The 25,563-nt window shown below is 38.1% G+C and overlaps 1 non-coding gene across 1 annotated transcript; it reads right to left on the bottom strand.

The window, feature by feature from the left end:
* Positions 1 to 8,347: 8,347 nt before the first annotated feature.
* On the bottom strand, positions 8,348 to 8,482 carry LOC114893511. Its single transcript, XR_003792929.1, has one exon. It is a non-coding gene; the product is annotated as a small nucleolar RNA SNORA43 (small nucleolar RNA).
* Positions 8,483 to 25,563: the final 17,081 nt, after the last annotated feature.

The raw sequence follows: 25,563 nt of genomic DNA, 5'->3' as shown, positions 1-25,563 counted from the left end.
AAAAAAAAAAAAAAAAAAAAAAAAAAAAAATATATATATATATATTTTTTTTTAAAGAATTATTTCTGATGGCTGTACAATATTCTACTGTATATTCTGTAATTTATTTCTTTATTCTTTAATTGATTTAAGATTGATTTCAGTATCTTGATGGAAAGGGAATTGGGATATTAACTTGATACAACCTGTTTTCATTTTAAAAACTTATATTTTTGAATGATTTCATGGTTTCCAATATTTGAGAAAAGTTTGAGAATTCATGGCATTTTTAGAAAGTCACAGTACATACCAGCATTTCAAAAACCCTGAGAATTCTGTAGTAAAGAGGTGAAAACGCCTTCCCTTGTTTTAACCCAGAAGTTCCCAAATACACTGGCTATTTAAATCTTACCTCCCTTTATTTTGGCTGAAGAACTACAATATCCTGCAGGACTCTGATACTTCAAGAAACACACTTTGGAAAAACCTGCTACACGGTTTTTCCAGCGCAAAATGAAACTAGAAGGAAAACGCTATCAGCAGAATGCAGTTCTGTTAAAAGTACAAATGACCTGGTGGCTTTAATAGGTAAACCTTCCAGAATATAATCAATGAATGTGAATATAATACACTAATTTTGTTTTTATTATTTCTAAAGAACTTTTTTATTGAAATTAGGGAGGGGATTAAAACTATGTCAAATGGAGGTTATAGATAGCTACTGAACTGAGGCAAGAAGTGAATGTATTAATCCTGCTACAATCACAGTCTCAAAGTAAATGAAAGAGAACTCATCAGTTTAAGAGTTATAGGTTTCTTTAGTTAGAAAGGAATGATAAATGATGAGCATCAGTGGGATAATTTCAGCATGGAACATAACAGCTGAATATTATTTATATTTTATTATATATCAAGGGTATTGCAGTGTTAAAATTTCATCTCAAAATATAAATCTAAAGACATATTAATCTGCACCTGTATTTCTGAAATAGTGAAACCCTCAGATGAAATTGGCACTCTGCTCATTTGTCAGTTCATTGATACTCTTGTCATTTTGTGGAAACAGAGAAAAGGAAAGAACATTTTCTATTTTCCAAGGAGTTCTGCTTCAGTTTTTTCATGAACTTACATTAGCAAGAACTTACATTAGCAGTTGAATATTCTTTTGTCGGGTGTAGTGAGTTCAGCAGCCATCTGTGAAAGGCAATTACTATTTTATAGCCAATGACAAAAATTAAGTTTGCCTTCTAAACACAGGGAGGCTGCAAAACACCTTCAGAGCCATTACAAGAGGGCAAGCTCCAGACTATATCCTATTTTTAAAACTTTTCAGACTGTCATATTAGAAGGGCGAGTAGGGTTTTATAAAGAGTCTGAGTTAAATGTCATAAGTTTTACAAATGGCACCAAAAAGCTCATATAACACCTTAATTTCTTAAACTAGTCACCTTTACCATAAAAAACTCAAAAGGAAACAAACAAAATTAGAGAATTACTTAGTCTTAACTCATATAGACGTTGTTCTTGCCCTGTATTATTAGACAGGAAGTGATGAACGAGAAAACCATGTGCATATTTTACAAATAATATGCATTCATGTGTATACACATGCATGCAGGTACACATTTGGTTGATACCACAGCAAAATGTTTATACAAAAGATTTTTCCCAGCAATGCTCTCTTATTATAGTGTCACAGTAGTAAATGCTCTGACATGATCTCAACTAAGTCTAGGATACCCAGTAATAGTTAAATCCACTGTCATATGCATTCCTTCTACTAAGCTTACTAACTCATGACCTAATCTCTTGCAACACTGAAATTCTGAGCCCATTTATATTTTACTAGTGGTAAGTAGGCCTAGACAGCAACATATTTGTATTTATGACTTCAGTTTACCAATCTTGTTCAAGATTGTGTTTACCAAATATTTCTTTTCTACGCAAAGTGCATGTAGTTCTCATTCCTTCATCTGGACCAGACCAGCATTTGTAAAAGTCATTAGGGCTGTGGGAGGGACTTTTGAGTTTATTATAGAAAGAGGAATTACAGATTTTCTAAATATTATTTTAAGGAAAAAAAAAAAAACATTTAGATTGAAAATTTACCATGGTTTCTTTTGTTCTGTTTCTTCCATTGTTCTTCCTTTACTCACACACCAGCTGGTAATATTTGTGCATGGGGCATTGGATCCCTGTCTCAAAAGTACATGTCATTAATCTCCTCCTCTTCCCCCCTCAGGATTGAGGTGTTCTTTCAATATCATATACTTGGCTTATCTGGGGCTGGTCCTACAATCTCCTGGAGTAAAGTTTACTTTTAAATGAGCTATAAATTCATGACTTTTCATAATGGAACAGATTCCAAATATATAAAATTAATGGGATATTGGGATTGGTTTTCTAAATTCAAATTACATTGATGTAGACTCCTGGTATGACCAGAGCAGTACAGGTCAGCATGGTCTCCCCTTTGCTCTGTACAAAAGCAAAAGAAAATAAAGAAATTTCTGTAAACATCATTTTCAGGGAGAAGATAGGAGACAGATATAATCAACAAATTCTAAAATACATATAAGGGGCATAAAACTTCTAGAAAAAACATAGAATATCTTTATGACACCAGGGCCAGGAAAGATTTCTTAGCACATAGATAGCACTTAATATAAAAGAAGCAAATAATGAATTTTACTTCTTCAGAGCCGAAACTTCTGCTCATTGAAAGATACTGTTAAACAAGTAAAGAGGCACTCCACACACAGGGAGAAAATATTTGCCTTATATATATATCTGGCAAAGTGCTTGTATTCAGAATATGTAAAAACATCTATAATTCAATAAAAGGGGGCATACCCAGAGTTAGCTAAATTACAGGGCCAAAGGGCACAGTTCTCCACAAGACCACCCTCACTTCTGAGAAGAGGGGTTCTCAAAACCACCTTCAGTTTCAATAATTCTCTGGAAGTACTCACAGAACTCACTGAAAGCTATTTATATTCATGGTTACAGTTTATTAGAGAGAAAAAAAATTTTCAGAAAATCAGTCAAAGGAAGAGACTACTAAGGCATAGTTGGGGTTGGTTCCAAATGTGAAGCTTCTGTTGTCCCCAGGACGCATTACCCTCCCAGCATTGATGTGTAACAGTACACATAGAGTATTGCCAACTTGGGAAGCTCATCTAAACTCTGAGGTCCAGAGTTTTTATTGGGGCTTCACTACATTGGCATGATTGATTGATTGCCCATCTGGTTGATCTCAGCCTCTAGGTCAACTGACTCCATGTGACCTAAAGCACCCACCCCCTATTCATATGATTGATCTTTTGGTGGCCAGCCTCTGCCCTTAATAAAGACACTCCTATCAGGTATGATATAGATTATCTTCCAGAAGCAAAGGCAAAGGCCAAACCTTCTCTTTGTGAAGACTAACTTTTTTACTACAAAGGGCAAAAGAACCTCTGCAAAGGAAGATATATGATTGATCAAATTGTATGCAAAATGAAGTACAACATTGATAGTTATCATGGAAATGCCAGTTAACACCACAGATGCCAGTACAACCCATGAAAATGGATGAAATTAAAATGGCTTGATAAAATGAAGTATTGGTGAGAATGTGGGCCAACTAGAATTCTCATACATTTCCAGTGCAGATATAAAATTGTACAACAACTTTGACTGATGTATAAAGTTAAAAATACATCTGCCTATGATGCAGCATTCCACTCCCAGGTATTTACCCAAGATTAATGAATACATTTGTCTATAAAAATACATGTACAAGAGATTTCATACCATCTTTAGGCATAACAGTCTAAATTAGGAACAACCCAAATGTCTACCAGCAAGAGAATAAATAGACAACTTGTGATATAGTCTTATGATGAAACACTATTTACCAGTAAAAAAGAATAATCTACTGTTTTACCCAACAACGTGAATTAATCTCAAACAATTTATGCTGAGTGAAAGATGCCATGTACAAGAGTACATAGGGTATGATTACATTTATATGAAATCATAGGACAAGCAAAATTAATCTATGGTGATAAAAATCAGAATAGCATTTGACATGCAAGAAAACAAAGGTGGGAAAGGGTAGTGATTGACAGGAAAGAAACTTTACTGTGTGATGAAATGTCCCATAACTTGATATGGGTGAGGGTTACAAGGTATGAACAGTGGTCAACTCATCATCTTGAACACTTTAGATTTGTGCGATTCACTGTTTATAAATTATACCTCAATTTTAAATACATTTTCTAAAGGTGAGACTCAGAAACAGACAAGCTATATATACTTTGTTTCAAATGATGGGTGGCAGCTTTGTATAGCCTTCTGCTGGGCTGATTTTGATTCAGAGAAACAAAGGAAGCTATACAAGCAAATAGCTGGTCTGGAAAAATACAACTCATTCAGTGATAAGAAATAAGGAATAGGCCCAGCATCGATACAAAGATTCTGTTTTTTTAAAATGGCAGAAAAAAAAGCAAAAGTTATCGATCATTATGGACTGAACTGTATCCTCTCCAGAGTTAATATGTTGAAGCCCTAAGCCCCCAAGTGACTGTATTTGGAGATAGGTCTTTAAAGAGGTAATTAAGGTTAAAAGAGATCATAAGGGAGGGGCCCTTACCCAATAGGACTGTTGTCCTTGTAAGAGGTAGAAGAGACACCAGGGGTGTATACACACAGAGGAGAGTCCATGTGAGAACACAGTGAGAAGAAGGTCATCTGCAAGGCTTGAAGGGAAGTTTTAGGAGAAACCAAACCTGCCAAAACCTTGATCTTGGACTTCCAGCCTTCCATTTACAGTAGCACCAAAAAGAAAAACGTAGCAATAAATTAAACAAAAGAAGAGAAAGTTTTTTGAACACTGAAAGCTACAAAACATTGTTGAAAGAAATTAAAGACCTAAATAAGTGGAATGATGTCTCATGTCTATGAATCAGGAGACCTAATAGTGATAAAATGGCAATAATCACCAAATTCATCTACACATTCAATGCAATTCTTATCAAAATTTCAGATACTTTTATTGAAGGAATTGATAAACCAATCCTAAAATTCATACGGAAGTGCCAGTTACCCAGAATAGCCAATATAATTTTAAAAAGTAAGAATAAAGTTGGAGGACTCATACATCATAATTTCAAAACTTACTATAATGCCATAGTGATCAAGACAGTGTGATTCTGGCATAAGTATAGACATACAAACTCATGGAATACAAATGAGATTCCATAACAAACTCTTACATTTATGGTCAGATTATTTTTGACAAGTGTGTCATGAATGTTCAATGGGGAAAAGAATAATCCTCTGAACAAACAATGCTGAGACAACGGTATATCCATATGCAAAAGAATAAGTTGGACTCCTTCCTTACACTATATACAAAAATTAACTGAAGATGGGTCATATATCTAAATATAAGAGCTAAAACTATAAAATGTGGAAGAAAACGTTGGAGTAAATATTCACGACCTTGGATTAGGCAATGGTTTCTTAGATATGACATAATGATACAAGCAAGGAAAGAAAAAATATAAATAAGTTAGATAATTTGGGCTTCATTAAAATTAAAACCTTTTGTGATTCAAAGGATGCTATCAATAAAGTGAAAAAATAACCACAATATGGGAAAAATATTTGTAAATCATATATGTGATAAAGGACTTGGATAGAATATATAAAAAGTATTACAACTTAACAGTAGAAAGGCAAATAACTCAATTTTTAAATGGGCGAAGGATTTGTATAGACATTTCTCCAAAGAAGATATACAGATGGCACCTTTATGTATGTTCAACATCATTAATCATGAGACAAATGTATATCAAAATCACAAGGATATGTACAGAGAAATAGATAGAAGTCCTAGAGGTGGAAGATTTTAATTTACTTCTCTGAGTGTAAGACAGATCAAGTAGGTCAGAACCTAAAAAAGAGATAGAGCTAACAAACGTAAGTAGTATAGTTGATCTGATTGATAAGCAGTTTCACCATTAAGGGACCCTGGGGCCCTGTAATTTAAAGGACTCTGAATTTTGCAAACACATAAAACTGATTAAATAATACACAGGAGTCTCTTTCTCTCTGAATCTGATGCTCAGCATTGGCACAGAGTGACTAGAATTCCTAAACATCCATCTTTTCATTAACACCATTCAGGCCCCAGAGAAACACTTCACCACATCTCTTGCCCTATGTCTTTGAAACAAAAGGGAACTATGTCCAAGTGACCTGAAACTTTGGAGGTTGTGCTTCTCTCTACATCACAGATGGAGACTGCTTCCGAGAGTGGGGAGCGTTAAGCTGAGGATGCTTGGTTATGAGAAAAGACATATTAAGTAACTTGTCAAATTCTTACTCTCAGAGGGCATAAATGTTACAAATCATGCCTAGTGAAGTATCATTTCCCAAGGTGCTAACAGTGGTATGCTGGAGCTAGCTCATACCAGCTTCCAAGAGCCAGTAGTTAAAAAGGCAGGAATTTTGCAAGCCAGATTTTAAATCACTGGTAGCCTTAAATGAAATTGGTAAATACTACTAATCAGGACACTACTAGTACTAATTAGTAATTAATTAGTCCTAATCCCCTCTCTCCCTATGCTGGTTTAGCAGCATACTGGTATGAAGTTTCCTTTTATTGTTTCTCTTTTTTGTCTAGTCATGTCCTTTTTCATTGTTCTGGAGGTACCCACAATTTAGCATGGTATTTGCAACAGTTTTGAAAGTGTGGTAGCTGAGGAAATTTTTGCAATATAAAATAATTAATGTTACTATTAAATTTGTATATATGTAGGTATCTTACACTGTAAATGAGCACTGAACGTTAAAATTGTGTATATTTTTGTAAAAATAATACGACTTTTTAAAAGTACATTAAAAAGTCAACTTTACTTTTGAAAGTTTATGAAAAATTCATATAGTCAGTAATTGTAGTTTATATTTTGCCTTTTAATTTTAATATGTAATTTTAATATTGTAGAAGAAAAATAACATTCTTGAAAAACATATGAAAACTATTGGATTGGCCAAAAAGTTTGTTCGGTATTTTCCGTAAGCTGGCTCTAGTAGTGCTTAGTTGTCTTTAACTTCATTCGAAACAATTTTGTTAGATTGTATTGTGACAGCTGTCATATCAGCTTGCATTAAAAAAAAAATCAAAATCGGTGAATTTTTTGTAGCCATTTTAATATTAAGATGGAAGAAAAAAGCAACATTTTCGGTATATTATGCTCTATCATTTCAAGAAAGGTAAAAATGCAGCTGAAACGCAAAAAAAGATTTGATTTGTGCAGTGTATGAAGAAGGTGCTGTGACTGATCGAACCTGTCAAAAGTGGTTTTTGAAGTTTCATGCTGGAGATTTGTCACTGGACTATGCTCCATGGTCAGGTAGACCAGTGGAAGTTGATAGCGATCCAATTGAGACGTTAATTGAGAACAATCATATACCACGTGGGAGACAGCCAACATACTCAAAATATCCAAATCAGGTGTTGAAAATCATTTGCACCAGCTTGGTTATGTTAATTGCTTTGATGTTTGGGTTCCACATAAGTGAAGCTAAACCTTCTTGACCATGACCATATTTCCATGTGCGATTCTCTACAGAAACGTAACGAAAACGTTCTGTTTTCAAAACAAATTATGACGGGTGATGAAAAGTGGATACTGTACAACAAGGTGGAATGGAAGAGACCGTGGGGCAAGCAAAATGAACCACCACCAACCACACCGAAGGACGGTCTTCATCCAAAGAAGGTGATGTTGTGTATATGGTGGGATCGGAAGGGAGTCTTCTATTATGAGCCCTTTCTGGAAAGCCAAATGATAAATTCCAACGAGTACTGCTCCCAGTTAGACCAACTGAAAGCAGCACTCAACAAAAAGGGTCCAGAATTAGTCAACAGAAAATGCATAATCTTCCATCAGGATAACGCAAGACCGCATGTTTCTTTGATGACCAGACAAAAACTGTTACAGCTTGGCTGGGAAGTTCTGATTCATCTGCCATATTCACTAGACATCGCACCTTCGGATTTCCATTTGTTTCGGTCTTTACAAAATTCTCTTAATGGAAAAAATTTCAATTCCCTGGAAGACTGTAAAAGGCACCTGGAGCAGTTCTTTGCTCAAAAAGATAAAAAGTTTTGGGAAGATGGAATTATGAAGTTGCCTGAAAAATGGCAGAAGGTAGTGGAACAAAACAGTGAATACGTTGTTCAATAATGTCCTTGGTGAAAATGAAAAATGTTTCTTATTTTTACTTAAAAACTGCAGGCACTTTTTGGCCAACCCAATAATAATTTTTATGTTTGATTTAAGTGGTTTTTTTTTTGTTTTTTTGGCTTTTTTTGCAATGTCCAGCTACAAACCATTCTTAGCACCCACTGTTCTGAGCACTAAAGCATAGAAATAGCTGCTTCCTCTCTGCCCCAACGTCACAGGTACAGCAGGGCAGCCACACCCGTGATGCCAGCGGGTCCAGCATCTGCAGGGCAGAGTCCCCTCCTTCCCACCCAGTGATTTAAGTTTTTGATAAAAAATGTATTTGAATTTCATATATTTGATTACTAGTACCTTTCACATTTAACACGATGATTTTTGGCAGTAGAACAAAAATGTATGAAAAAATTCTTAATCATTACAATATAATTTTGTTCATGGTTGCCAGGTGTTGGAGGAGTGACAAACGGTGAGTTAGTACTTAGGGGGTGGGGTTTCTGTTTGGGGTCCTGAAAATGTTTTGGAACTAGATTCCACAACATGGTGAACATACTAAGTGCCATTGATTGTTCACTTTAAAATGGTAACTTTTATGTTATGTGAATTTCACCTAAATACAATTTTTTAAAAATAAATAAAGCAATATAATTTTGTTGAAAGGAAGGCAAGAAAAAGAATTTTAGGGGATACATATATATAATAACTTATGAATTATATATGTCTTATTTTATTATCCATCCAAACATCAGCAGTACATCACCAAAACATCCAGACATGTGTAAAAGTAACTGAATTCTGTCATTTTATATTTTGCTGACTTTCAGTCATATAAAAACTCTACTTTTTTTAGCACGTTACTCAATTTTGTTATTATGATCATATATTTACCAAGGTAGAAGAATAAACATATTTTATTGAGTGCTAGTTTTAATGTGTAACTTTTATAATTTTTAGACATAATGTGTAACTTTTAAATATTTAGATGTGATATCTTGGCCTATATTTGTGCTTCTGCCTCAGACTCCGCCTACTACAGTGTGTGATGTATCAAAAGTCAGTGAAAAGGACAAAATCTGGGCAGTTCTGGAAGCAGTTCATCCAGTGATGCAGGGGAGAGTGTTAGATAACATGAGACACTTACCAAGCGCTATTTGGGGGTAAATGATGAAATTTTCAATTATGGATTAATTTTTTAATCTGATTTCATATGTTTAATGTCAATGATTAATTTAGTGATATTTCAGTAGACAATTTACATAGAGAATGAAAGTTTAGAAGTTTATTACATCAGCAATATCGTTCCAAAGGACGTTGCCCATCTCTTAAAAAATGCATTATGATATATGGAATGTCTGAATATCAGTACTTAAAATGGATAATTGTTTATCCATCAGCAGAGGTTTACCTACTTACTGATCTATTAAGTGTATCCAATAAGATACGGTTGGAGAAAATATGAGAAAAACAAAAAAGAGAATTTTACTTGCAGGGCATGTGTGTACCTTACAATAATAGGCACAGCAGAACAAAGAACTAAATATTACACGGCTGCCATAGAAGAGCTAAATGATCACTTGCTAAATTTCAACTAGAGTTGTTGGTGCTATTTAGAACTGTACTTTGAAATGGCGTTGACCAAAATAACTTTTTTTTTCCTGTCATTACATCCAGTTTTGCCATCATGAAATAACCTTAAGCATATGACAAATATCCTCTGGTAGCTCCAACTACAGAATAATTGTTATTCTCAGTCGTTAAAAGAAAGTTAGAGACTGCAAACATTTTGAAGGTCAGGGACGTGACCTCCATTTCTTTTGTAGCTAACTTTCAGCACTCATGACTCTAGCTGTACTGAGGGCTGATGTCACATTATGATTCTAGGAGGGTTTGATTGACAATAGTGCATGATAGCCCATCCAAAAAATTAATCTGTGTTGGAAACAGTGAGATGCCCTCAAGACACTCAGTCAGTTGGTTCTTTTTTACTTTTTCTTAGAGATAGTAAGGATTATAGCAATTCTCCTCAGTTCTTGAGAAAAGGTACCACGCAGACATCAGAGCAGCATCTTATGTCTGTATTTTCAGCACGTCAGCCAACTGATGAGGGAGCTTTAGTCTTCTTCACAATCATACTGAAATGTCAGTTTTGCAAAAGATAGAATCATATCCGTGCCAAATGTCTGGGTGGTGGGACCACACTGGGCCATGGCAGCACTATCTGTGATGACGGAAGAGCTTAAAAGGTGATCACAGAGGCATTGTTGCTCCATCCAAAGCATCTTCCTTTGTCAGCACTTCAGAAACTCCTTCGTAACCATGGAGTTCGCAATAATCTTTCATGTGAAACATTTCAAAATGTCACATTACAGTTGTTATTCTTCCAGTAAGGGTTGAGTTTTCATGGAGCAAAAAGAGCAAAGGGGAGAAGTGCTTTTGATCATCAACCCTGAGAAGGCAGGGACCAGTCCTTCTTCATGATCTGATAGCTATTTTAGTTCTCAAAGAAGCATAGAAAGATCCAGGCTTAGGCATGAAATAACTTTGTAGTTCCTGTACCCTAAAAGATTGAAATGGCCTTGAAGGTGAAATCTCACCTCAAACCCTCATGCCTACCGTTTATTTTCTCCATTCCCTTCAACCTGCAACTACGATCTACACTCTTTGACTTAACAATGACTTTTGTCATTAAACTGGGTTTTACATAAAACCAAAGTCCTAACTCAGTGATCCTACTTCTGCCCTCCTACCAACTTTGAGACTTTTGAGAACGGCAGGCTTGCCTTGTCTTGTCTCTTGCAAAACACAAAGGAAAATACCTTTGAGAAGAGAAATACATATATGTTCATATATATATTAATATAGTAGACTATACATATATATATATATTAATGTAGCAAATAGACTGTCAAAAAGGGCAAATGACAAGAAAAATTTCATTCATTTCTCCCCTGAACTATCAGAGAAATGACAGAGGACAGATCTCAAACACAATCCCTTTGGGTTGCAAGGCAAACCCTAAACTCTGCCATCAGAGCTGTGCCCTGTCTTGAAGGAAAAGATCACAGCTCTTTTACTCAGCAAGAGATAAAAATACCACGTGTAGAAGAGCAAAGCCTGAGAGCTATCATTTCTCCTCTGACTTCTGCTTGCTGCAGTCTGCTGAAAGATGTCATGGCTGACCAACCCTCAAAAATAGACACTGTGATGGTGATATATTGTGGCCCTTGAAGAATTTAATTGTCAAATTGACATTTATCAAAAGCTTTAGTGCATTTGAAAGATAAATTGCACAAGTTTGGTTCAGATCAAAGAGCCCCCATCCTTCTCCATTCATAGCACAGGCTGGCTTCAGCAGGCAAGTCATGTGTGAAAAATGATCCCTCCCCACTCCCAGCTCCTCTAAGCACTGCACTGGTGACAGATAATCACAAATTTAAATGTTAGCCTCCTCTTCAGAAAGTTCTTAAAATAATGGAGAACCCATTGAGACCATTTGTATTTGAAAGGAATGCTAAATAATTTAGCATTGGGGAGAAGGATGTGCTGTGCTGGGCAGATAAATGTTGAAACCCCAGCCCAGACTCTCTTCAGCAGTTGCCACGCTAATTACAGATCAATTACTTCCCAGTTGTTTGCAACCTTATCAAAGAATGGTAAATTTACTGAGAGCAAAGCGTGATAAGATGACTTTTCATTATAACAGTAGATTTGTTGAAACAGCTCTGACACTGAGATTAATAAGAGCTCTCCCAGAGGTAATTGGATCCGTGCGCATATAGGGAGAATCTAAGAGCTGAAAACCGGAAGCTGGACGCTATCATAAAAACCCTTCCTCTCATTAATTGTTATCATGAGTGTGTTCGCAATGCAGAAGGCCAGGAAATGACCCATTCACTGAAACTTGCCTCGAACAATGAAGCTCTTCACTCCCAAAGAGGCATGCTGAAAATCAAAGGAAAGTAAAAGCATTTGGGTTTGGAAGCAAGAGAAGAATTTGTATGTGTATGGGGTGTGTGTGCGCGTGTGTGTGTGTGTGTGTGTGTGTGTGTGTGTGCACGCGCGCACTAGCTGAATTCCATTTTCATTAGGACAATCACAAAGAGATGGTCTGTCCTATGTCACTATAAAAGGAAGTGTCAAAGTTTTCGGGGTGGATGTTAGTGGAATCACTAAGGACCTGAGACCAGTAAAGATTTGGGCTGGCAGCTAGGGTCACACAGCAAAATTCCTCCTGGGACAGAGCGACTGGGAGGAAAAACGAAGGGTTCATAGAGGCCAGGGAATCGTTCAGATTGGAATAGGTAATGCATAATGTTCTTAACACAGGGCACAGTAGCTATGGGGCCCTATTTTTGTTTTATTTTTTTAATTGAGAAACAACTCACTGAGGAACTCTTACATTGGTTAATTCTAGCACCACTGTGCCAGTCTCCCAGCCATTCAGAGGCCATCTCCACACCTCCTGATAAGTCTGAGTGGGCACTGGAGCACCTGTGGAATTGTTTATTCAATTTTGCAAGCTACTGCTATTTTAAATATATGCTCCGGTCAGAGGAATATGTGGGAAATAAAGAGAAATGTCCTCCCTGACTTGGGAACTAAAGTAATGTTTCAAATCCCAGTGGAAATGGATGAAGAGAAAAGCTGAGAGGCAAGAGCCAGCTTTTGAGGCATGCACAGTCTTTTATAAGACATTTTAGTAAACTCTTTCATAACTTTTTTCTGACTTTTAAAGGAAATAAGAAACCATAGGGTAAAGGTCAGATCCCTTTGTGAATCGAAAACCAGTTAGGAAAGGGAAGGACTTGCTGGATTTGTGAGGCAGTACTTAGTGGTAGGACATGCATCCTCATGTCCTTGTTGAGTGTTGCTTATGGGCTTATGAACTAAATGTGGTTTTCCATAGATGATGTTTAACTTAACATCTTGGGAATTCCATTCAATTAAGCTCTGTACTATTAACCTTGTTTTTTGAACAGACTCAAATAAGTAAACTAATGCTCAAAGACAGAAAATAATTCTGCCCAGATTACTTTCAGAACCAAATTTGAAGCCTTGTTGCAGATGTCAACGCCGGTGATTCTGTTCCCCTGAGGATAAGCCGTGGCAAATTTGAAGACTTTTCAGATACAACCAAACTAGGAAAGAGGCCAGGGGAAAGCATGTAGTATTTAATTTGTACAAATGAAAGATGATAATGACTAGGGAAAGCTAATATAAACTTTGTCTACTTCAAACTTAATTCTTAAAACATGCAAACTTAATTCATACACATCCCTACGGAAGGATCTTAGGAGTAATTGTCGACCAATCAATACATTTCTTCTAGTAGCCTGAGCCACACACACGAAGAAAACAAGATGAAAAAGTAAGTCAATGTGGCACCAATAGTAATGCTTGTTTTTGTGTGTTCACTTTGTGTCTTTTGGCCACTTCAGTGAAATAAAGCAAAAACGATACAAGAATAATAAAATATCCTCTTTAACATTTTTCTTCATCTTCTAGAAGAAGGTAGCAAGAAACCCAAAACAAATATTTGCATCCTTTTCTACTCAATAGGCTATTTGTAAGGTGATAATAGAAAGAGAAAGCTCAGAAAAGCCTTTGAAAACCGCACAATGGAATTTCCAGCCTAAATTTCGCTCCTCTGCTCTCAGTCCTCTCCCTTTCCCATCTCTCCTCTCACTTGCTGAATTTGATTTATTTCTCTCTTGATGGTTATTTGGACGTAGCAACATAGTGCTTTTCACGTTCCTGTTGCAAATTTGTTTTCCTCCATTTTAAATATCAGGCTGGGAAAACTCTAGTGTGTGTCTGCGTGAGTTGCATGAAGGGGAGACAAGAGGAAGGGAGCTGGTGTGGTGTATGAATTACACATGGTGAGGTTATTTAGCATGGACTGTCTTGAAGCAGATGTGTTTGATGTATTCGAACACGTGCATATTCAAAACTCACAAGAGGTGTTAGGAAAGTTGATCAGTTCTCTCCATACTTCCTGCCCAGAATGTCAGAACAAAGGATCACTTGATGAAATTGAAGGGTAGAGGTTTATGAGGGGAGGGGGTACAAAATGAAAGGAAATTCCACTTCACATTACATTCATTCAACTTTCTGAATCTGCTTCCATGGAAATCCCTTATTTAATACTGTAGCTGGATTTTTAATAAGGTTAATTTTCTCACTGATGGTGCCACATGTACAAGGTTTCACTGAGATTATGATAAAAATAAGAAAATCTCTTGCTTTGGGTTGTAAACCATCCTTGGAATAATTAACTTGATTCTGTGCACAGTGTTGGCAGAGTTATTTGAGGGAAATGTTGGAGTTATCTCCCCTCCTCACAAGCAGTGCTTTTGGATCATTATTGCGCTGGATGAACATTTTCGCTTTAGAAAATCCTGCTAATGATAACCCTACATCCACTTTGTGGAAGAGACTGCTTCATTCTGTGTTAGCTGTCATTTTCTTTTTCTTATTTTTTTTTTTGGCTGCGTTTGGGTCTTCATTGCTGCACCCAGGCTTTCTCTAGTTGCGGCGAGTGGGGGCTACTCTTCGTTGCGGTACGTGGGCTTCTCATCACGGTGGCTTCTCTTATTGTGGAGCACAGCCTCTAGGCACGCGGCTTTCAGTAGTTGCAGCACGCGGGCTCAGTAGTTGCGGCACGAGGGCCCTAGAGTGTGCGGGCTTCAGTAGTTGTGGCGCACGGGCTCAGGAGTTGTGGTACACGGGCTTGGTTGCTCCGCGGCATGTGGGATCTTCCTGGGCCAGGGATTGAACCCATGTCCCCTGCATTGGCAGGCAGATTCTTAACCACCGTGCCACCAGGGAAGTCCCTAGCTATCATTTTCTAAAGCGTTGGGACTGAGCCCCGTTTTTAAATGTATACATTTTTTCATTACACAAGTAATATATGCTCATTTTAGAAAATACAGAAAATTAAGGAAAGAAGAGAAAAACTGATATCACCCAGACAGTGCTACTGTTAACTTTTCAATGAATTTTCCTGTAATCCTGTATTTCCTGTACAAAGGATTTTGTTGCTCGCTAGTTGGCTGGTTTGTATAATATAAAATCATGCTTGTTTAGAATTTTACATCTTGCCTTTCTGACAACATTTTAACATAAGTATTTTCTATGTTATTGCATAGTCCTTATAATCATTGCAATGGTTGTATAACATTTCACTGAGATCATAGACTGTGGTTTACTTAACCGTTCCACTATTACTGAATATTTAGCTTGTTTTCTGTTTTTTGCTATTGTGTAGAATTGTTTCCTTGGAGTAAATTCCTGCAAGTGGTGTTACTGAGTCAAAGAACATGAATATTTTAAAAGACCTCACTAATTTGAAATGCAAATAACTAGGAGAAATAGATTGATAGGTTTGTTTGATTCCATGTTTCAATATTCAAATAATGAGACACTGCTTTAGGTAGGAGAATAGCAAAGACATCAATTGTAAGCCATTTTGAGTGAACTGATGTCTGCCTCATTGTAAAGATAGGACCTGAGGTCTCTGCTGTGTACCAGTGCCCTTTATGGCACCCATACCTTGTCAAGTGGCCATCATTTTTATGGGACATCAGTTCCCAAACTGGTTTGTTGACTCTTGTTAGCAACCTTTTGTCATTTTCACAAAGCACATTCTCAATTCCCCTGGTGCAAAACATCTACAATTGCTGCTCTGAAGATTCTTGATGGTATTTTTCTTTCACTACTTACATAAAATTGAATTTGCTTTCTTTTGCTTCTTAGGTGACAGAGCAAACTCACCAGGCACACTCAAGGGCAAATATGCTAACACAAATAAAGGGAGTTGGGCTGGGTTTCAGAAAGAGTATTTTAGAATGGGGGAAAAGGTTTTAGACCATCTTAAGAGGATTTTTTTAAAAGGATATTTAGACCATTTTCAGATCTCTTACCCACAACTTCCCTGGCCTAAATGCTCCCTCACAGGAAGGAGAATTCCACCAGAGACAGACAGGGCCATTTTGTGGCGGTGGGTACCATCCTAACCCTGCAGCCTCGGGTGTCCCCTTATATTATCATAGTAGCAGAACTAGGAGGCCAAAATGCCACTTTCTGTCTATGGCAAAAATGGGACTGTCCTCGTTCTATGCCTGCCCCAAGGCCCTGCTCATCTTTTGCCCTGGATATGCTGTGATGTTATGTCAGGGTCTGTACCAGCCAGCTGTGTCACATGAGCTTCCTTCTGAGAAACAGATGGGCAGGGGGAGGTCTGTTCCAGAGTTTAGAGAAGCTAGGGCTTGCAGGTAAAGTTAAAGCAATGGTCATCTTCAGTGAGGGGGCTTTTATGCAAGAAAAATAAGAGTGCCCTCTAAGGCAGCCAATAGGCAAGGATAGTTCAGCGCTGTTAAATTTTTTAATAAATTGCCAACCTTAAAAAATTGGGCAAATTCACATGAAAATTTAGGTTTCTTATTTCTCATTTAAAAAATCAAAAGGGTAACACTAGGCTTCATTTCCATTAAGTACTAGGCTGAGTGGTAACTCCACCCTCACACCATGAGACATTCTTTCCTGTTTACCATGGTTCCCATCTTTCCCTATTCATTTCTCACACCTTCCCACTTCAGTCACTCAGTTTCCTCTCCTGGCCAAGTAGGCACCTGAATTTGCAACCTTCGAGTTGCAAGAGTGTGGCTGGGAAGAATTGTGGGGTGCAGTATCCTATATCAAGCATGACAATACCTTGCCTTTCTCAAGGATTCCACAGTCTTTTCGTTAGGGGCCAATGTCACTGGATAGTCTAACTCGGGGTCCTCAACCCCCAGGCAGCGGACTGGTACCGGATGCTCTATATTGATGAAATTCAATGTTCATATGAAATGATTAAATATATCTGTTTCTCCCTTTATGAAAAGAATCATACTTCCTTTCATACCTCCAGGTCTGATATTGAGCCAGTCCATTTCAGAGACACCACAACTGAGGAAATACCAGGAAACAGGGACAAGAGGAGGGTGACAGTATATCTAGTACATATTAGCCTGTGATTCTTTTCAGCTAAATAGTAATTCTACCTCACTCTTTCCCTTCTGGGTTTCAGGGAAGAGAGATACATAAAAATGGCAAGAGGAGTTGAATGTACGTAATCCATTCCTTGTTATGGAAGCTGAACTGTGGTCTCTTCTCTTTATTGCTTGTGCCATGTGACTAAGCCTTCCTAACAATATAGTGAGGAACTGAGATGCAGATTATGACAAGAATATTACCAGCATGTGGACAGTCTTATATAGAACACTTTTAGGTTTTGTTTTATGAGAAAAGATAAGCATTGCACTAATAAATTAGTTTTTCACTTTGAACTCTTATTAATAGATAGTTAATATTATTTATTAATAGGAAAACCAGATAGGAGATTTAAAAAAAAAAACAGACTCAACAATATCCATTGAAATAATTCAGTTTGATATTAATGATAGGGGTCTCAATGAGGAGAGTGTTCCAGAACCTTCACTGATTTATTTATTTTACCAAGAAAAAGCACTGCATTGGATCAAAGTTAAGTTAATTACCAGAATGCATTTAGACATCCCTAAACAGAGGCTAAGGTCTTTATAAATATCTCTTGTGCTCTTGTCTGGAGATGAAACAGGAATATACCATTTAGAAAACCATGTAAATTATTCTCACCAAATCACCGAGCAAGTTTGAAATGACTTTACAGAAAAGTTTCTCCCTCAGGTGCCAAATGTGTCCTGGTGCCCACGGTGCTCTGTACGCCTGAGCAGCCCTCTGGGCACTCTCCCTGGCTTCATCTCTTTCTCAACCCCTACTTCAAAAGCGGATGATAAAGGCTATACTCCCAGGCATATTTTCTAGCTGCAACTATTAGCATTTTCTTCTCATTCTTTTTTTTGCAATGATAAAAAAAAAAAAGTAGAGCTCTTTTCCAAGTCGTTGCATTCCTTGTGGCTGCAGATGGGGCCACCTGCAAATCATTCTGCTCTCTCTCTGTCTCCAGAGGGAAGAAAGGCAGGCATTGTGTTTTCTGCCCCCGACTCCACTTCTCATCCTTGTGTCTCTCAAAGGACACCCCAGAAACACAATTGTCACATTTTAAGCAAGTGAGTGGAAAGTGAGAATTAGCAATTTCCAGCCTTTTTTTTTTTTCTAATCAAGGAGCATTCTGTTTTGCCAGCTCCCCTCTGGTGGAAAAGGTGCTTGGGTCTGACAAGAGTCTCTCCCTTTGTGGCACTGAGGCCCAGGGTGACACGAAGACAGACAGAGACGGACCAGAGCTGCCGTGTTCCTTCGTTAATTCAATGACCATGAAAAGTAAACTTTCCTGACACAGTTTTGTGGTTCACTGCTTTTATTCCCCTGTCCTCTCTGAGCACAGAACAACTTTTGACTTTACCTCAGTAATTAGCCAGCCTCAGACAGCTGAAATTTAAGTCCCTCTGAGAGGTGGTAAAAACAACTTAAAGAGCTATGACTAAAACCATTAGTCTACACCACCTTTTTAGAAGCTTCTGAAAACCTCTTTTTCGTTCAAAATTCTTCATCTTTGAATTTGAAGAAATCAGAGCCTGGGCAGAGTAATAAATACTTAATTCTCAATAGATGGTTCCTAATTTGCCCAGGCCAACTTGTACATAATCCAGACTGCAAAGAAAAATGAACCACCTGATCCATTTACTGTGCCTGTTAACAATCTAATTCCTAGAAACATCAGACGTTCAATACTTTATCTTAAGACCCTATTGCTCTCAGGCAAAATGCCAGTCACCCTATTAAAAATCCTGAAAAAAAAAGATTGGTGATTAAGACAAAAACCACACTCTGCATTAGGGACTAGCATCTGACTTTCCACTTGCCCCCCAGGTGAAGGCAATCCATCAACCATGCCTTAAATGAGCCCGTATAACACTGGTGAATTTCAAAATCACCAGCAAAGCCAGCTTTGGAAAGAACTTCTGGAGTAATCCATCCCCATGGATTTTGCCATTACTCCATTCTTCTTTCTCAAAAGCTCATCTCCTGGGTCTCTTTCCCTAAGTCAGCACTCAACACCCCAGGGCTCTCTGTCAATCCTTCATCTGGTTCTATCACCCCCTATCCAGACCTATTGCTTCTCCCTCCCGATTGCTGCCGAGCTCTCAGCCTCCACGCCTTCTCTTGAGACAGATCCAGGTTTCCTGCTACTCTCTTGGTACAAACTACAAATCTAAGACACCGACCCTAATTCAAGTTCTAGGAGAGCATCTGAGAGAATCTGTTGATCTTCTCTGTCTTCAAGAGTCTCCTAGAGACAATACCGTCTTTACCTAAATCCTAGAAATGAGTCTAATAGTAGAGATTCCTTACCAGCCCGATCACAAGAAGAAGGTGGCTGCCAATTTCTCCCATGTAGTGGGCTGGCCCTGGCCATAAATATATGTGTGGGAAACTGAATTGAAGTTAGTAAACCTAGTATTTACTCTGACCTAAAATTATTTACTGGGAGGTCTTGTTGATGCTTTTCTATCGTGCTTTATAAACACAATTCTCTAAACTTATTTGTGCTTTTCCTTTTTCAGCTTCAAAGCTATTCGCAACTGCACTCTCACTCCACACAAGTGTGTCATGATCAGTTGTGAGATGTCACAAGAAATTTGTTACCAGTAATAGCTTTTCTGAAGCCTGCAAAGCATTTGCTTTCTTTTTCTAAGAAGAGAGTTTTCCAGGCTATAGCAACCATCTCACAGTCTCGTTACAGCTAGAATAACACTGACAGCACCCTTGAGAGTGTGTTGCACATGTGAAAGTCATCTACCATGGATGATAAGGAAGAAAAAAAGTTGACAAACTCCATGCTACAGCATTGGATCCGGTAACTGAATATAATAAGGGAGATTATTGGATCATTATTCCAATGGACTCCTATTCAATTAAACCGTATTCGTAGAAGAGCAAGGCAGATAATTCACAGGAAGGAATAAGGCACCATGATGACTCTGTGACCTAGAGAACACGCCAGATCAAAAAGCCTAGCAGCTCCTCTGCTCTGGCTGAATGCTGTCACGAGACAAAGCAAAGCCAGTGATGCCAGCATTCCCAGTTTTTCCAAAGAAACCAGAAATGCAGATTTTAATGTGAAACCTCTCCATTTGTAAATGTAAGAATGTATGTAAAACATGAAACCTAATTTATAACTTGCTAAACTCTATCTGTGCCAGATAATACACAAGCAGCCAGGCTGGTCTACAGGTCACAGTTTGCAATTTCTGGATTAAACAAGATATTAACCATCAAGACTCAGCTGGACTCTATTTAGCATCCAAAGATGAGTGAGACCCAGTCCCTGACTGCAAGGAGCTGATAAGGAAGAGAAGTAAAGCACCAGCCCTGGATAAGAGTAGGCAAATGTCACCTTCCTCAGGAGAAGCAGAAAATACCATTCAGTCAGGAAGCAGAGGAACCCGAGTCAGAGAGAGCTTGAGTCTTATCCCAGTGTTGGTCCGCATCTTAGTCAGCTTCTTGGCAAGGGCTGTGAAAGTCTGGCCCCTGAGCCCTCGTATAGCAGAGGAACAGCCTTCTATAGATCCACCTCCACTGGTATTCGAGAGCAAACACAGGACTTCTTAATCAGGGCCCCCAGTCGCCTATTAGGTGACTTGCAGACACAGCCCCACATGCACAAGAGTTATGAGTGGATGACATATTTACACAGGGCAGGGAAAAAAAAAGGCCTCTTCCTCTAGGCAGTTGCAGCCCCATGACAGGATGTTCAGCTTGGCTAGCAGATTATGGGATGGATTTCATCCCCAGCCATGTCTTTGGCTGGGCATCCTTTAGCAGGACCCAAAATGCAGGGCATATTTACCAGGCAGCCCAGCTTCTCACCAACTTAGGTGTGCATCTCCAGATGTGCTTTTTTGGAACCTGGTAAAATGTAGACTGTGTTGAAAATTATTTTCCTGCAGCCTTTCTACCTGCCGTGTGGATGGAAATCAGGAGCCCTTGGGATGTGGAGCTATTTAAAAATAAATGTGGCATATGTAACCATAGCAAGCGATTATATCAATTCTAAATGGACTTTGCCCTAAGAAAAATAAAAAGCCAAGCTTTGGGGTTTTATTTCATTTACCAGAACCCAAGTGAATTGAGCGTGATTGAAGTGCCTGTGTTTGGCTGGGCTCCTCTATGTAATGCTGGCTTGTTGGACTGGTTTGAGTGGACCCAGCTGTAAAACTAAGAAGCCCCTCTGGACACAATCTCTTCCCAGATGCCAAAAATACCTCCTCTTTGAGAAGCTGGAGGAATAATTCTGCTCCAACAATAGGACATTCTTTCTTCTTGAAGGTTTTATTTTTGCAGGGAATAGAAATGGAGCAGGAGGTTATTCTCTGCCACAAGGCAATGCTCAAAGCAGGGACAAAGTCCTAACCTAGTTAGGAGACTGGGAATTTGATCCAGCATCCCAAAGAGAAAATTGTTCTATGTTTCTCTTTAGACACAGCAGCCTTGTCCTATCACGTGTGTGTGTGGGGTGGGCGCACACGCACTCACACATGCACATTTGTCCGTGTTGCCAGATGGGGACAAGAATCGCTAAGATTCTTGGAACCCAACTTTGTTTTTATTTCTGAAGGCATCTCACTCACAGAGTTTTTTCAAAAACCCCAGTGCTGAAATGTTTCACCAAGCTGTATTACAGCAACTTGGATTATGCTGCGGGCGGTATGTACATTCTCTTCCTACACATTGCTTTGTGGATTGTTGTGTAGCCATAACCTCTTTATGGAGACCTTACCCCCTCCTTTTTCTCTCAGGGTGTGCTCAGCGCTTCTCCCATACAACCTTTAGAACGAATGTCTCCCAGTTTTATTTTAGCTCACCACTTAGTTTGAAACTCTTGCTTCTTGATTCAATTTGAACAACTGTGAGAGTTTGGATTGAAACAAAACAAAAAAGCGTTACCTCTCTGTCTGATGTTGACTTTCAAATTGGAGAGAGGACTCCTGGGGTTAAACAGAAGATGTGTGGTATCTTCTTGTAAGGAGCATTTTTTTTCTTTCTTTCTTTTTAATAGAAAACTTCTGACTGAGACAAAGAGGCCAGGAGGGTCTGTTGAAAAATCAGAACATCTCATGTGGCTATTCCAATGGAAAATAAAAAGAAACACAAATCTTGTACAGCACCTCAGTCCCTATGCAGGAACCAAAACTGACTGAGTTAGGAGTGGTAATTTGCCTCACTGGGGATCTAAAGTAATTAAACGGTGTTGCAAACCCAAACTGTGAATGGATTTAAGTCATCACTAGGGATGTGCAGTCCTTCCTTGGGAAGAAAGTGAAAAATATGCATTCTGATGGCAAACAAGAAAGCTTTCCATTTGATTCTGTATTTCTTTATAGCATCTGCTTCTTGCTGTCTGTCACATTTGAGCTCATCTTCCTTATTCTAGCAATAAGAAAGCAATGTTATAGCTTGTTATGCCGAAGTTGTGAAGGAAGCACAGACCTAGCTGAAGAAAGCAAGTCGTTATTTAGCTTAATTATTTCCGAAACGTCATCTCTGATACCATCCAGTCTTTTGTAACTACGAGGAGAAAATTGAATAACCACCCATTTCCCTAGAACAGCTTTAAAAAGTTTGCAGTCAATTTTTTCGGATGGCCATGAAACATTCGATGATATGGGTAAGCTTGCAGGATGATAGGAGAGCCATTACATGTAATCAGGAAAAAAATATTATGGTGTATACAGGCAGATTGTTTCACATGGTTCAGTTAGTTTAGGTTAAGAAATGTTTTCTCTCAGGAAATGCCTTTAAACCAGGGCTACATTTTATTTAATGATGTGGAAAAATTCCACAAAATATCCTTATGAGAAATGTATTTAATTTTCTCTTTTTAAGCCAGTCAGCAAGTAAAGTGAGCTGCGTATTGCTCACATTACTAACACCGCCTGGAAGAGCACGTTGAAATATGCCTGGTCATGCACATCCGGAGGTAATGTTAGTTGGGAGCACTTGGTACGGTTGCTTAGCACTTTGTGGAAACTGATTGACTTCAGCTGCTGAAAATTTCTGTAGGGATGTGGACAGATGTTAAAACCCAGGGTAAACTCCCCTTGCCTCTTTCTGTCCTTAAGTAGAAAGGAATAAACAAACAGAAGTGCATCCTGGCATCACTAAGTAAGATCCTCACCTTCTCCTGGCTTTAATGACTATACTGAGGAAAGAGCATTTATGCCCTGATCTAAAAAGAGCAGTTATCAGCCTTGGCGTCCTCAGGGTGTGCAGGGGCAGGGGGGCTGAAAAACCTCAGGAAATATGGCTGAGCCCCCAGTGTGTATCTTCCTTCGCTCTCATTCTGCCTACTATACTAACGCAGTTGATCTTGTTCAGAGTTTAGTCACAAACAGGTCACACTCTGTCCTTCCTTGGGTCATTCGGTTTCTCTCTCTGACCTTTGGTGGAGATGGGCTTGTTCCACTCCGCTTTATAAACACTGCAAGGCAGTAATGACGTTCTCAGAATATGTGGGATTCAGTTATGAAAACCACTGGGTTGACAGTGATAAAACAGTGTGCTAAATTATCTCTCCCCCCTACATTTACAATTTGCAAACTAATTTTTACTCCTGGTAAAAAGTAAACTGGAAAGATAGGCTGATTTTTGATAGAGGTAACTGATAGAAAATTCTTGTGCAAAATGAAATGTATCTGATTTAGTTAAGATTTCCTCTCTTATTTGACCTTCACTCTTGCTTCTAGCTCAAGGCTACTTGCCTGAACACTACAAAGAGAATGTGTGCTTTTTAGAAGTCAGATATGCAAAGGAAGAATTGTATTGGCAGGGCTGCTTAGGCATTTTAACTCTATTAAGGCGTTCACAGGATAGTGTTTTTTATAGGATCAACCTCTACAAATTTTAAATACGTACACTGAGACTGAAGTCCATACATGATCAGCAAATTAATAGAAAATCTATGTACTAACAAGGGTATGAGCATAATGAAATGATAGTCTTTGACCCTGGTAAAGATGTTAATCGTAATTATTTATTTTCCTGCCAAGGTTAATTGTTGGGAGTTTTCAATGTGCTAATTGCTATTAAGGAGGATGTCAGCTGTCAGTTAAAATGAAGTATTGTTGCTACATAGGAAGAGCTTCTGCCCTCCAGACTGTTGATTGACATTAGGCCATGGGTAAACTTCGGGGTATGGGACTGGTGCAGACGGTCCCTTGAAGCCAAGTGTCTGACTTAATCTAATGGGAGCAAAAAGGAACCAGTGTCCTGCAACACAGTATATCATCTCTTTGACCCAGAGACAGATGGTATCTCATGCATAATAGAGGTTATTCTACACAGAGCTTTCAGTTCCCTGGGAAATATACTAGTCTTCCTAAGGACCAAGAGCTTCTCTTAAAGAAAAATCTTGCAAGAGAAATAAAGATCTCCCATAAATGATCAAATATTTGGTCCCCCTCACCAGGTGTCCTGTTTCATTAGTAGCTAACATCTGCTAATACTAAAATAAGCTGGCCCTTGACCCCATAGTACAATAACCAATGGGTATGTGTGATACTACTGAGCAAGGGAAATAAATGTAATCTCTTTTGTAGGTAATCAACTGATGTCCTATTGCTTTTGATAGCTTTATATTACCTACTTGATAGAATATTTTTATACTTGTGGAGACAAATATAACTAATGATTGTAAAATATATACCTCCATGATTTTCCCACTATAATCTTTGACACAATATTCTATACTTTAGCTCTATATAGAGTGAAAACTTAATTCATATTTTTACTAATTCTCCTGGTTATTAATTTCGTACAGCACCCCTTTTTTCCCCTTAGCACATAGGTTAAAATGGGGGGTTGCTCAGATTACACTGAGGGCTTAAATAGCTCAACAAAGTCTCTAATAATTTTTCTGTATTCTAGAATAAAATAATGTTAGACTGTTCAATTTCATACCATGTATTGGACCGTCCGTCTTGCACTCTCTATTTGGAGTCTTAATCCAGAGTGGTCACCTTAACTCTTATTATGCTTGGCTATCCTAAATCTTTTTGAGTGGAGCTACCAGAATTAATTGCACTCTTTAAGATAAATATTTTAAGAAATGTCTTAATATTGGTATATTATAGTTCTTTGTTTCAACCATCTTTCCTGATTATGGAAATGATACATATTCAAGAGACAAAATTTGGGGAAAAAAACAGAAAAATATAAATCACTTTTAGAAATTAATGTTGGATTATTTTTCTCCCCATTTTGTTTTCCTTCCCCAGAAAGAATTTAAATTGAATATTGATTTTATTTTTTACTTCAGAATATATCATGATTATAACAGCATAGTGATTCAATTAATCTTTGAAGA

Source organism: Monodon monoceros, unplaced genomic scaffold (assembly GCF_005190385.1).
Source record: "Monodon monoceros isolate NGI ecotype Baffin Bay Population unplaced genomic scaffold, NGI_Narwhal_1 Super_Scaffold_12, whole genome shotgun sequence".
Taxonomy (NCBI): Eukaryota; Metazoa; Chordata; class Mammalia; order Artiodactyla; family Monodontidae; genus Monodon; species Monodon monoceros.
The sequence above is the reverse complement of the archived record's forward strand: the minus strand, read 5'-3'. Positions and strand labels throughout refer to the sequence as shown.